General features: G+C 42.1%; 1 long non-coding RNA gene across 10 annotated transcripts in view; it reads left to right on the top strand.

The window, feature by feature from the left end:
* The window catches only part of LOC142837716 (uncharacterized), a 195,959-nt gene that overhangs the window by 147,046 nt on the left and 34,674 nt on the right, over nt 1–14,239 (top strand). For all 10 annotated transcript variants that reach the window (XR_012908322.1, XR_012908323.1, XR_012908321.1 and 7 more), the window contains 2 exons: nt 5,605–5,736; nt 7,878–8,047. This is a non-coding gene — a long non-coding RNA (uncharacterized LOC142837716). The remainder of the gene's footprint in view (nt 1–5,604; nt 5,737–7,877; nt 8,048–14,239) is intronic.

The following is a 14,239-nucleotide window of genomic DNA, read 5'->3' as shown; positions in this document are numbered from 1 at the left end:
GTGTACCCCAGTCTGACCTGTGTGACCCCAGTCTGACCTGTGTGACCCCAGTCTGACCTGTGTGACCCCAGTCTGACCCGTGTGTGACCCCAGTCTGACCCCCGTGTGACCCCAGTCTGACCTGTGTGACCCCAGTCTGACCTGTGTGACCCCAGTCTGACCTCTGTGTGACCCCAGTCTGTCCATTATTGAGAGAGGAGTGCTTCAGTCTCCTACTCTTACTGTGGTTTCGGGCATAAATTTATTTCTAGTGATGTGGGTGCTTTTATATTACTGAAATTTATATTTGGTATTGATACTTCATCCTGATGATATATTCCTGCTGTGAGTATAAAGTATTTGCTGCTCTTAATATTCTTTCTTAATACTGTATCTTTTGTGTTTTTATTATTATGCGGTGAGGGTTTCTGTTTCAGTCTATTTGGTGTTCTGTATGCTTCTTTTACCTTAATAGGAATATCATTTTTTAGGTTGGGAAAGATTTATTCTCTAATTTTGTTGAATCCTTTTCCTCCATTACAGTTTTCAAGTCTTGAAATCTTTCCATTACCAGTTTGATTGCTTTTTCTTGGTTTCCTTTCCCAGGGATTCTTTGATAGATTTCTCATTTCTTCAGAGTTGTTGTTATTCTTCTCATCCTTTTGTTTGAAGTTGTTTTTTTACATTCTTTTTGATGGTCCCTATATTTTTCATAATTTTATGTTTAAAGTCTATTTCTTGTACTACCTCTGGATTAGGGTGTTCAAATTCTCCTGTTGTATATTCCCTGGCTTCTCATACTATCATGCTGTCTTTCAAATTGTTGGAGGTATTCTTACATAAATGCATGCACATTTGTACCAATCCTGTTAGGAGAGTCTTGCCTGCTTGGTATGGTCTTTGCTGCGGCTATCTCTGTGCTTGTGGTTTTTTCTTGGTCTGTCTTCTCTTAGTTTTCTCAGCTCTGGAGTCTCTTATATCTACTCCACCCTGGAGTAGACTGTGGTGATGGACATCAACACATTCCAGATGGATAGGAGTCCTTGGTGGCAAGCTAGGATGGGATAGAGTATTTTTGCATTCATGTTCAATATTGAGATTAGTTTTTTATTCTCTTCCTCGGTTGATTCTTTTTGTTTTTGCGACAATCTTACTGCATAGTCATAAAAAGAGTTTTGGCAATGTTCCTTCTGTTTATATTATGTGCAGCACTTAGAAGAGTAGGGAAGTTGTAATGGAATTCTTCATTAACACCATTTGTCCTGGGATATTTTGTTTGCTTTTTACGGGAGCTTCTTTTTCCTTTAAGAGTATATACATATTGAAATTGTTCACCTAGGCATTATTTAATTGATGTAAATGGTACCCACCCAGAAAAGTGTCCATTTCATTTATGTTTTACAATTCTGTGCAGTACTGGTTTTTTTGGTATGATCTAAGAATTCTGTGGATTTCCGTAGTGTCTGTATCCCTTTTCATTTCTGATTGTGTTGCTTTGGATGTTTATTCTCATCTTTAATAGGTTGCATAGGGGTTTGTCTATCTTTATTATATAAAATAACCTACTTTTTGTCTCATTGATCTGGTGTATTTTTTATTTGTTTCTACTTAAATTATTTCAGGTTGTGGCCAGCGAGGTCTTGATCTGTATCATATTCTTTAAATCCCTTATGAAAAGTGATTTGCTCATATTTTGTTTCTCCAATTCTTATTTTTAACTTGATATGTTTTAGTGATTATAAATTATATGTCCTTAGTATTTTATATTCTACCCAGTATTGCTTTTTGTCCCCTTTTTCCATAAAGTAAATCTTGATGTTAGGTGTGGTGCCTCACACCTGTAATCCCAGGATCAAGATGGTTTCATATAAGATTGAGGCCAGGCCGTGCCATATAGTGAGGTTCAGTCCAGTATGGGATACAGGGTGAGATCATATGTCAGTAGTAAAACTTTTTAACAATAGAAATTCATTTGCCATTTTCTAGTGTTCTTTATTATACAATACACTATAGTTAATTCATGTGCATATGTGTTAAACATTCCTAAAATATCATAATTTTCTTTTAAACATTCACATATATTTTACATTTTGTGCACATGTTTTTATGCATGTGTGTCACAATATACACGTGGAGGTAGCGGGCAAATTTTAGGAGTCAGTTCTCCCTTTTCAGTGTACCAGGGAGGCAAACTCAGGCCATCTTGGTCCCTGCAAACATCTGTAGGCGCTGGGCCATCCTGCCAGGCCCTGTGTGTATTTTAAAGGAAAAAAAGTGGAAATAGGGAACTTGGTATTAAGATGACATTCAAGCCTTCTGATGGTCTTTATTTGCACAAAAGGATGTTGTTGTTTCTGGTATTCTTTTCCTTCAGCCTGAAGAATTTCTGATTGTTTATATTTGTGTATTTCTGCTTTTTCTCGGGACTCTTACTTTTCTTTCTTTCCTAAAATATCTATGTCACCTTCAGGCATGAAGAATGTTTTCAATGGATAAGAGACTGATTTAACTTTTTCTGTCATCACCCTTTAGAGGAAGTTGATATCTTGATGGGGAAGCTCAGCCAATCACTTTTATCTAGGGTGTGGCTGCTTGGGGCCAGGGAAGAAAACCTGGGAATCTGGGTGAGTTTGCTCTCTTTGGCTCTCTTTGCATGGTGTTCTCCAGACCTGTTTTGGACATGGGAAACTTTACCCCAGTCGTGTGAGTTTCCCCGTTTTCAATTATTAAATTATATCTGTTGTTTTCAACTGGTTTGCTTAATCTAGCATACTGGTCGAACAGAACACCACTTCCTTCTAGTCTCCAGGTCACTGATTAGAAAGTCACAGGTTTTTGAACAAAACATGTCATGCTTGATATGCGAACACCTCAAGTGTTGCCATCTTTTCAGTATGTGGTCTTGGGATTGCCGGCTATCCATGTATACAAATGAGGCTTTCCTCCTCTCTCACTCGACACACATGAAAAATCAATTCCATGGTTCCTTTAAAGGAAGTCATGGTAGATAAATTCACTTCATACCTGCAGCAGTATTAGAGAAAGCCCAAGAGACGGGAGGGCTTCGATGGCTCTGAGAGGAGAGAATGAACATCAGAGACAGGCATTGGCATAACATGACACAGCAGAATAATGTTGGTCAGCGACCTGTATTCCTAAGAGTGGATTTACACTTTCATTTCGTGGTTATCACCACGGTTTGGGTTTTAGTTTTTGATTCAGTGTTTCGTTATGTCGCCCAGACTAGTCTGGAATGTGCCTTCCTTTGCCTGTGTCTGCCAACAGAGTGGGCCACAGTAGCAGTTTCTGGCGTTGTTCTAAAACACTCCAACACAAAATCAGCTTAGATAAGAAAGGGTTTATTTGGCACAGGCTTCCAAGTCACAGTTCATCACTGGGGAAATCGGGGCAGGAACTCAAGGCAAGAACCTGGAGGAAGGAAGCCTGGAAGGAAGAGTGGACTCCAGCGTCCAAACACCGAGGAGGAGTCGCCGCCAGAGACCACCTCTCACACCATAGCTGAAGCAAAGGCGTGAGGATTTTATTAATTCTGTCATGACAGGGTCCCTCAGCATTCAGGAAGCCGAGAGACCTCGAATAGTGTGCACAGGCTACTTTTAAAGGAGAAGGCCGCAGAATCAAGGGGGGTTGTGAATGGCTCATTCAGAAGGGCTATTACCAATAATTGACTAGAGAGCTGTTGCCAGATCAGGTGAGGTCAGAGGTCATTTTGACCCCGTTTCCCAGGGGACTGAATCAAAACGCACGTATATGGGTACTTGTTCAGGAACTGAGTACCTGCGTGTGTAGCTATAAGGTCCTTAGTTCCCAGGGGAGGAGGGGAAGCACTATGGCACGGAGGCTGAGAGGATTTAGAATAGTCAGAAATGGCTTCAGGATTGTCTTAAAGTCTTACATTAGCTAGTCCCTTCTCTGGCTTGCCCATAGGCTCGTGCTTCGCTGGTACTTTTATCTAACCTAGAGCCTCCTCCCTAGGAATGGTATTGCCTACAGCGGACCGGGACCTCTTCTGTGAATTAATAATCAGGGAAACCACACACACATGTGTCCAAAGACCAACCTCTTCATCTGATGTAGGCAGTTTCTCATTAGAGGCTTCCCTCTCAGTTGACACTGTGGTAGGTCGACATTAACACAAGGACAGCCACCATGTCTGTGAGGCTTCCATTTCTGGAGGGAGCTTTTATAAAATGAACAATATACAACATGAAGAACTTGATGTTCTCTGCAACCTTGATGGAGGTGATGTACTTCAGAAAAGAACTTCTCATGGAAGCCTCATCATGCTCTTCCCAAAGGTGACTCCATTGAGATAAAGACAGTAGGGAAGGATGCAACACACTAACGTTTCATTTTACCCTAGAAGTATAAATGATTCCTCAACACAAATATATGTCTTACAAAAAGCCATGGGAACCACTGCTGTATGAATTAGTGTCTTCGTGGGAGACACTAATGGACAATGGTAAAGAGTAATGGTAAAAGATAAGGATATCTGAATAAACCATGGATTTAGTAATTAGGAATGCCTTGATTGGCTCAACAATTGTGACACATCCACTCAAAATCGTAACAAAAGAATCAACCAGGTTCAGGGCATTTGGGAATATTCTGTCTTATGTTTGCAACTTTTTCGTAAAATAAATCTCTAAAATTAAAAAAAAATTCTTCAAAGCAAGTGGTCTTAATGGTGGTTTGGGGCTCTTAATGCAGGGTATGTGTCACGCTGAAGATTATGGATGGCCCATATATGAGATTTAAGGGTGTCTGGTTTATCCCCCACTTGGGAATATGCTGTATTAGTTTTAAATTGTAATCACTATGGTCAAAATCAAATTGAAAGGCTTTATTTAAGTTTCCAGTTTTAGTTCATCATGTAAGGAAATCAAGGAAGGAATCTCGAAGCAGAAATCAAAGCAGAGGTGTAGCAGAATCATAAAAACCCAGAGGCAGGTATTGGGGTCCAAGCTGAAGATCAGAAATACAAAGCAGCCAACCACTAGAGAGAACTTTGACCAAGTCTTCAGACTCAAGGTGATGATCCTGTCTCCACAAATTATCAGACTCCACACTCCTGAGTTCCTGTCTCTCCCCCTTTATATTCCTCTCTCTGCTCTTCATATTGCTCCTGTCTCCCCTTCTCCAGTACTGGGATTAAACATGTGTGATTCCCAAACACTGATATCTGTTTCTGGATCAATCTTGTATAGCCCAGAATAGCCTTGAACTCAGAGACTTGCCTGCCTCTGCCTCCTGAGCAGTGGGATTAAAGTTTTGCTTCCCCACCACCACCACGGTCCTGTATAGCTGAGGAGTGTGGCTGCTTTGCCCGCTTATTTTCAGGCAAGCTTTATTCATTTTAACACAAATATACCAGTATACAGAGGCCATGGCAGGAATGCTGCTTACAGGCTTGCTTTCCACGACTTACTGAGCTTCCTTGTTACACACCCTACCACCACCGGCCTGCTGATGGTTCTTTATACAAGGGCATTTAACCTGGAGTGGGAGTTATTAGACTCTCACCTGAGATTCCAGCCTCTCCTCGAAGTATTTCCTTGTCATCTGTGTGTGATTCTGACCCAGTTACTTGTGTTTCTGTAGCCTCTGGAGACACTGGAGTACTGAGAGTGTGAACGGTCGACTGACGGGCAGGCACTTCCATCTATCTGGCTACAGAGAAGGAATCTTTCCTTGCTGCAGTCAGACTTTCTGTGGTGTCGCTGCTTTGCTCCTGTAAGTAACTCCTCATCTGTTAGCTGTAAGTTTTAAACTCTTTGGCTCACCAACTTGGGTTTTGGTGGAATAATACCTTGGTCTTTTGGAGCCCTAGCTGATTTGGAAAACACTTAGAACTCAGGATCAAAGTCAATGTTTTCAGATTATCCCCCCCCCACCTTTTTTAAAAAAAATAAATCCACTTTTTAAAAACCACATTTCTAACTGATTATTTTGTATCCCAATTAAAACTTCATCCTAGGATTTGAGGGGAAAGCTCAATTAACAAGGTGCTTGATTTGCAATCCCCAGAATCTACATAAAACTCCAGTTGTGGAATCCCAGCACAAAACTGTGGATACGTAATGTTCCTGGGGTTTACTGCTCAGACAGCTTACCCTATTTTGTGAGCTTCAGGCCAATGAAAGACTCTGTCTCAGAAAAAAAGTGGACAAGACACGAGAAAACACACTCAAACCTGTATATAGGCATCAACCTCAAATGTGCAGAGACACGCGTGACTGTGCACAGACACACGTACACACACACATTTGATCATCTGGTGTGGAGGTTCTCCTTCCTGGACACATCAGGAAATCATACTAGGAGCTTACATACCACACACACCACTACAACCTCACAATACCCCCCCACCCACACACACAAACACACAGAGCGAGGGAGAGAGAGTGAGTGAATTTTGGATCTTATGCTCAAATGCTAATTTGATTTGCCTGAAAGGAGGTTCAGGTATCAGTGCTAAGAAATCAGGTGATACTACCCTATCTAATTCAGGTATCAGTGCTAAGAAATCAGGTGATACTACCCTATTTAATTCCTGTCTCCTGACCCTACTTCCAGTTACCTCACTGGTTTTTCTTATGAAGCAGAGAGGTTTTGCTCTGGTCTTGACCTTAGCAGCACTCTTTCTTCCTTTCTTCTTTTTGTCTGTCTTTCCTTCATTCATTTCTTCATTTGATCCTTCTTCTTTTCGAAAGGGAAGAATTCCAATAGGATGCAGTAGTTGGTCAAGTACTCAAGAGTGTAAGCAGAGCAATCAAAGAGGCAAGTAATATAGCCAATTCGACATGCAGCAACCTAGATCCTGGTAGGCACAGGCCCTAAATTTCTCTTCTCACTGTCCATCTCTCCTTTGTGCTCTCCCTAGAATGGATACTTTTAGGAAAAGGCTGTGCTTCCTCAGAAGCCCAGGTTACCTATAATTCAATCTGTTATAAGTAAGTAGGTGTATAAGATGCAAGAATATGTAAATAAGTTTAAGAAACAGCTGAAGTTTGTTAGGCATGGTGGTGCATTCCTTTAATCCCAGAACTCTGGAGGCAGAGGGAGATGAATCTCTGAGTTCTTGACCAATCTGGTTTATAGAGAAAGTTCCAGATCAGCCAGGGATACACAGAAAAACTCAGATAAACAAGAATGAAGGAAGGAAGGGATGAAGGAAAGAAGGAAGGAAGGAAGAAAGAAAGGAAGGAAGGAAGAAAGGAAGATAGAAAGAAAGAAAGATAGAAAGAAGGAAAGAAAGACAGAAAGAAAGGAAGGAAGGAAGAAAGAAAAAAAGAAAGAAAAGACAAAGCTAACTTGAAAGTTTACTGGGGAAAGGGAAAGAGGAAGTCTTGAGGCTGTTTTAATCTGATCCAGCTAATATGTTCCACCGTCCCCCATTGTTGGTCACTTCCTGTTTGGAAGGTCGTGAGCTGGGCCTTCCAGAGTCTCCCACTGCCATCTCCTTCTCTCTTGATCTCAGGGAGGCCAACACCATTATCTTTATGCCATCTCAGGACCTTACCCTGCCTACCCATTGTTCTATGGCCTGTCTTTTGTGGTCTGTTGTTCTCTGCTAGAGCTCACCTTATGCCTAACAGCTTCACTGGCAACTGCCATCATACTCCAAATCCTAGGTCTTTTAGTCTCTTTAGTTCAGCACAATTGTGACAGGTTGGTGTCCGGACATCTGGCTCAGATCTTCGTTATTCCTCAGCTCATTTGGGGCAGTGCACCAGCTCTCAGAGAAGAAAGCAGCCAGTGACAACCAGCACAGGCTACCCAGAATCATGCTGAGTGGAAAGAGATGATGAAACAAGTACACCAGTCAGTGTGAGTCTAGCCATCTGGAAGTTTCTTTCTTGCTCATGTTTCAGGCCTGACCAACAATAATGCCCTTTAATGGGCAATTCACCCTACCTGGGACCGTGGAGACAGAGCGAGTTGATTTGGTCGTGACGTGAAGGGCACTGAAGCCGACTGCAGTAGTAGATGGATGGCTTCAGCCTGGGGAGGAGGCAGAATCCTCAGACCTTAAACCTGGAAGGTAAGAATGAGGGGTTATTCAGGCTGAGAAGGGCCCCAGGGATACTGAACAGAGGGGAGAGCAGCAGGGTGTATTGCCAGTCCCTTCTGGCCAAGGAAAGGAGATGGTCCCTACAGAGCAGGTCCTGTCAGGTTCTCTGACTCCCAGGGGTGCCCATCTCTTGCCAGGAAGCCCTCCAGAATAGGAAGCAGGAAGCACAGGGCTAAGGCCCTTCCTGTGGTTCCTATCTCCTCAAGACTATGGCTAGATGGGTGGAGACTTGGTCTCAACCCGGAACACATGAATTCATGGATCCAGCACTGGTCTTCAGGAGCTTCGTGACATCAGTTTTATGCATCATAGCGCCCACTGTGGATAACGTGACAACAATTGCCAGGAAACGTATCTGAGCAGCTCCTCACAGTGACTGGGTGTCTTGTTCTCACATTCCTGGCTCTTCTCCTTTTCTGCTCATGGTCCTTACTGTCCTCACTCCCGGGCCCCACATGCACATTCCGTGTGTCATTCACATCCTCGAGCACCTGATGAAAATAGAGATCCTGGCGAGAAGCTTTTCTGTTCTTTTCAGGCTGGGTCAAGATTTCCAAGCACAGGTAGACTGTGTACTGGTCCACTGCAGGAAATTAGGGAGGCAGACAAACAATTTTCCGTGCACTTTCCTCTCACACACTCATATAATCTCTTTCATATACCCCTTCCAGTGAATAAAGTCTGAGAACCAGTACCTGGCACACCTGGGATCCCCTGCCTCGACTTTCTGATCCTTTTCCAAATCATAGAGCTGAGAGCAAGCAGTTGTCAGAGTCTAGGACATGAGCCGTGAATGTGTCATCTTGGGTGTTTCTCAGTTTCCTGTATCTACTGCCTCCTTCATATGGTTAAACACTGAGGGCCCAGGTTGCCTCCTGACCTCACAATGATCAGGATGACTAGGAGGCATGACTTAATCATGGGTAACATCTTAGTTGCTCTATGACTTGGGAGCTACTTCTTCAGTCTCTCTGGGCATTTCGTTTCTTGTGTACAATGTGGATGGTAACAATACCTGTGATATGGAATCACTATAATGGTGAAGTAAATATATAAATGTACAGACTATGTGGAGAACGTGTGTGTGTGTGTGTTTGTGTTTGTGCGTATATATGTCTTACTATGTAACACGGGTTGAATAGCCCAGGGTGGCCTCAGAGTGACAGATGGCTGTTAGTAGGTTCTTCAAACTGAACTCAGGTCTCTAGCTAATGGCACTATCCAGATCAACAGATATATCTTATTATTATTTCAGATTTTGTTTTTTTTAAAATTTTAAGTGTGCAGATATTTTCCCTGCGTGTGTGTCTGTGAATATGCCCACTGAGGACATAATATGCTGTCATATGCCATGGAACTGGAATAACAGGCAGTTGTGAGCCACCATTTGGGGTCTTGGGACTGAAGTCAGGTCCTCTGCAAGAGCCATCTCCTCAGCACCTCGTCATCATATATATTTTACTTTTAATTTTTCCTTATTTTTAAATTTTACATTTATTTCTATCATATTTTCCCCCTTCCCCAACTCCTCCCAACTTGACATCATGCTCTTTCTCTTGCTTAAAACAAACAAAACAGTCTGTTTATAAGTCAAAAACAAAATCATGAAGTCCTATTTATACTAGAAACTACTGGGCATGGGGCCTGTCCTGGGCTGTGTTTGCCATACCCAGTGTAACTCCATTGAGAAAATTGTTTTCATTCTCCAAGCAGCTATCAATCACAAATAGCCACTTGGCTAGGTGTAGGGCTTTGTGACCAGTTCCCCTCCTCCATGCTGGCTTGAGCTCCTGCAGATCTCTTTAGTGATGTCACAGTCTCTGTGAGGTCCTATGTGCATCAGCTCTGTTGGGTCTGGAGAATAATGTTGCTTTGGAGTCATCCACCTCCTCCGGAGATTCAGATAGATGCAGATTCCATGAGTCTTCACCCATGAGAGAGTGGGCTTTTAGTGGTGCAAGTGCTTTAGAATCACCCCTGTTCATGTAAAATCCTCACCCACAATTTGGTCTGACATGGGTTCCCTGCCCAGGAAAAGTGTCACCAATGCCATCACGGTGCTGTTAATGGGGACCACGGCGCATGGTGGAGACTCCTCATGTGGCAATGGACAGGATGCAAAGCTTACAGATCAGATTCAGCGAGTGGTAAGTGTAACAGCCTTCAAAGGCTCTGCCCTCGTGCTACAGGCCTGGGATGCTCCCCACACTCCTCCAACAGTGCGACCTGCTGGGAGCTAAGTGCTCAAGCAGCAGACTTGCAAACTCCACCAACAATCTAAGTAGACTAAACTGAACTGAGGGCAGCAGCTATTCCCAGCAACTAGCAGTAAATGATTCTAAAGGCAGTGATAGATTCACCACTGTCGCCAGCATCTTTTTCTTCAACTTTAAAGAGAATTACTTACTTTTATTTTACGTGTGTTTGTGTTTGACCTGCATGATGTAGGCCTGTGTGAGGGTGCCAGGTCCCCTGGAATTGTAGTGACATAAAGCTGTGAGGTGCCATGTGGGTGCTGGGAATTGAACCCGGGTCCTCTGGAAGAGCAGTCAGTGATGCTAACTGCTGTGCCATCCTCCCAGCCCTCAAACACACTTCTTAAACTCTCTATCTTACTGATAAGGTCTTAATGTTCAGAAAATATTCCTCCTTCATTTGCATTGTTTGATGCATTAACAGCTAACATATCTGTTGTGACGTTCTAATCTTTATCATTTGCACTCTTATCCCCCTCATATTTTGTTTCTCCAATTCTTATTTTTAACTTGATATGTTTTAGTGATTATAAATTATATGTCCTTAGTATTTTATATTCTACCCAGTATTGCTTTTTGTCCCATTTTTCCAGAAAGTAAATCTTGATGTTAGGTGTGGTGCCTCACACCTGTAATCCCAGGATCAAGATGGTTTCATATAAGATTGAGGCCAGGCCGTGCCATATAGTGAGGTTCAGTCCAGTATGGGATACAGGGTGAGATCATATGTCAATAGTAAAACTTTTTAACAATAGAAATTCATTTGCCATTTTCTAGTGTTCTTTATTATACAATACACTATAGTTAATTCATGTGCATATGTGTTAAACATTCCTAAAATATCATAATTTTCTTTTAAACATTCACATATATTTTACATTTTGTGCACATGTTTTTATGCATGTGTGTCACAATATACACGTGGAGGTAGCGGGCAAATTTTAGAAGTCAGTTCTCCCTTTTCAGTGTACCAGGGAGGCAAACTCAGGCCATCTTGGTCCCTGCAAACATCTGTAGGCGCTGGGCCATCCTGCCAGGCCCTGTGTGTATTTTAAAGGAAAAAAAGTGGAAATAGGGAACTTGGTATTAAGATGACATTCAAGCCTTCTGATGGTCTTTATTTGCACAAAAGGATGTTGTTGTTTCTGGTATTCTTTTCCTTCAGCCTGAAGAATTTCTGATTGTTTATATTTGTGTATTTCTGCTTTTTCTCGGGACTCTTACTTTTCTTTCTTTCCTAAAATATCTATGTCACCTTCAGGCATGAAGAATGTTTTCAATGGATAAGAGACTGATTTAACTTTTTCTGTCATCACCCTTTAGAGGAAGTTGCTATCTTGATGGGGAAGCTCAGCCAATCACTTTTATCTAGGGTGTGGCTGCTTGGGGCCAGGGAAGAAAACCTGGGAATCTGGGTCAGTTTGCTCTCTTTGGCTCTCTTTGCATGGTGTTCTCCAGACCTGTTTTGGACATGGGAAACATTACCCCAGTGGTGTGAGTTTCCCTGTTTTCAATTATTAAATTATATCTGTTGTTTTCAACTGGTTTGCTTAATTCTAGCATACTGGACGAACAGAACACCACTTCCTTCTAGTCTCCCGGTCACTGATTAAAAAGTCACAGGTTTTTGAACAAAACGTCATGCTTGATATGCGAACACCTCAAGTGTTGCCATCTTTTCAGTATGTGGTCTTGGGATTGACGGCTATCCATGTATACAAATGAGGCTTTCCTCCTCTCTCACTCAACACACCCTAAGAAAGCAGGGCTCCCTCCCTACCTCCCTCCCTTCCTCAGTTCCTCCCTCTCACCAAGCCATAATTGTCCCAGCCCCTTGGCCCACATAGTCCTTTCACTGATGAGTCAGACACACTCTTTTTTTATTTTTGAATTGTGGGTAAAGTCAATTAATTGAGTTCTTAGATTATTATTATTATTAGTTTATTTGTGTGTGTGTGTGTGTGTGTGTGTGTTTTACATAGAGTTTCCCTGTGTCCCTGGAACTTACTTTGTAGACAAGGCTGGCCTCAGACTCACAGAGATCTAGCTGCCCCTGCCTCTACCTCTGCTTCCTAGTGCTGGAATTAAAGGCCTGTACTAAACACACTTCCCCCCCCCTAAGACAGGGTTTCTCTGTGTCTGTCGCTTTGCCTGTCCTAAAACTCACACTGTAGAACAAGGTGGCCTCAAACTCACAGCGATTTGCCTGTTTCTGCCTCTCCTGATTTCTGAGGGCTGAGAACTGAGAATAAAGAAATGTGCTGCCCAAAATATACTGCTGCTGCTGCTGCTGCAATTAAAAAAATAAATTAAAATAAAATAACCTGAGATAAACAAAGAAAAAATGAAAACACCTGTTTTTTCCTTCCTTCCTTTCTTTTTCCTTGTTTTTTTCTGTTTTCTTCTTTTATTATTATTATTATTATTTTTGGTGCAGTGTTTCTCTATATAATACCTTTCACTCACTATATAAACCAGGCTGTCATCTTGGTAACATTATGGTTTTGTATTATGGTTTTGTTTTTTCTTATTTCTTGTCTGTAAATCAACAAATCACCATTTCTTCTCTCTCTGTCTTTCTCTCTCTCTCATTTAATTTATGTTTAATTTTATTTTTGGTTTGTGTTCTTGTTTTTATTTTCAAGGAAGGGTTTCTCTGTTGCTTTGGAGCCTGTCTTTGGAACTAGCTCTTGTCAACCAGGCTGGCTGGCCTCATACTCCCAGAGATCCACCTGCCTCTCTGCCAGATATGGAACCAGTCATCTTGGTTAGTTCAAAAGCCACCCCATAACCACACACACACAACACACACACACACACAGAGGCACACCCAGAGAAACATAATTTTTTTTTTTGGTTTTTCGAGACAGGGTTTCTCTGTGGCTTTGGAGCCTGTCCTGGAACTAGCTCCATAGACCAGGCTGGTGTCGAACTCACAGAGATCCGCCTGCCTCTGCCTCCTAGAGTGCTGGGATTAAAGGCTTGCGCCACCACCGCGCAATGATGCCCCTTCTATAAAAATGGGTTTCAGAAACCGGCCTTTTGCCACAGTGTCAGAAGCCCAAACTCTGCCTGTGGTCTCAGCTAGCTGATAAGCTTCTGTGACTCGCGGTATGTTTTTATTTTTAAGTTTGTTTTTGGTTTATTAGACTTGGTGGTGTTCTCATCTTTGCATGACCCCCCCCCTCTACCCAACATTTAAGTGTCTTTCAACCATTTTAGATCCCTTTGTTGAGAGTTCTCTGTTTAGGTCTGTACTCCATTTTTTAAAATTGGATTATTTGTTCTTTGGATGACCAATTTCTCGAGTTCTTTGTGTATTTTGGAGATTAGTGAAGATCTTTTCCCATTCTGTAAGGCTGTCGTTTTGTCTTGTTGGCCATGTTCTTGCTTTACAGAAGCTTTTCAGTTTCAGGAGGTCTCACTTATTAATTGTTTCTCTCAGTGTCCTTTACATATTTACCTAAACGTGGTATTGCTGGGTCTTGAGGAAGGTTGTTTCCTAATTTTCTGAGAAATTGCCACACTGACATCCAAAGGGGGCTGTACCAGCTTGCATTCCCACCAGCGATGCAGGAGTGTTCCCTTTTCCCCACATCCTCTCCAGCATAAGTTGTCATCAGTGTTTTAGATCTTGGCCATTCTTACAGGTATAAAGTGGAATCTCAGAGCTGTTTTGATTTACATATCTCTGATGACTAAGGGTGTTGAACATTTCCTTAAGTGTCTTTCAGCCATTTTAGATTTTTCGGTTGAGAGTTCTCTGTTTAGGTCTGTACCTCCATGTTGTGAATTGGATTATTTGTTCTTGAGATGACCAATGTCTTGAGTTCTTTGTATATTTTGGAGATCAGACCTCTGTCTGATGTGGGGTTAGTGAAGATCTTTGCCCATTCTGTAAGGCCGT

This window comes from Microtus pennsylvanicus, chromosome 18, assembly GCF_037038515.1.
Source record: "Microtus pennsylvanicus isolate mMicPen1 chromosome 18, mMicPen1.hap1, whole genome shotgun sequence".
In the NCBI taxonomy this organism is placed as follows: Eukaryota; Metazoa; Chordata; class Mammalia; order Rodentia; family Cricetidae; genus Microtus; species Microtus pennsylvanicus.
This window is presented reverse-complemented; position numbering and strand designations above follow the sequence as displayed.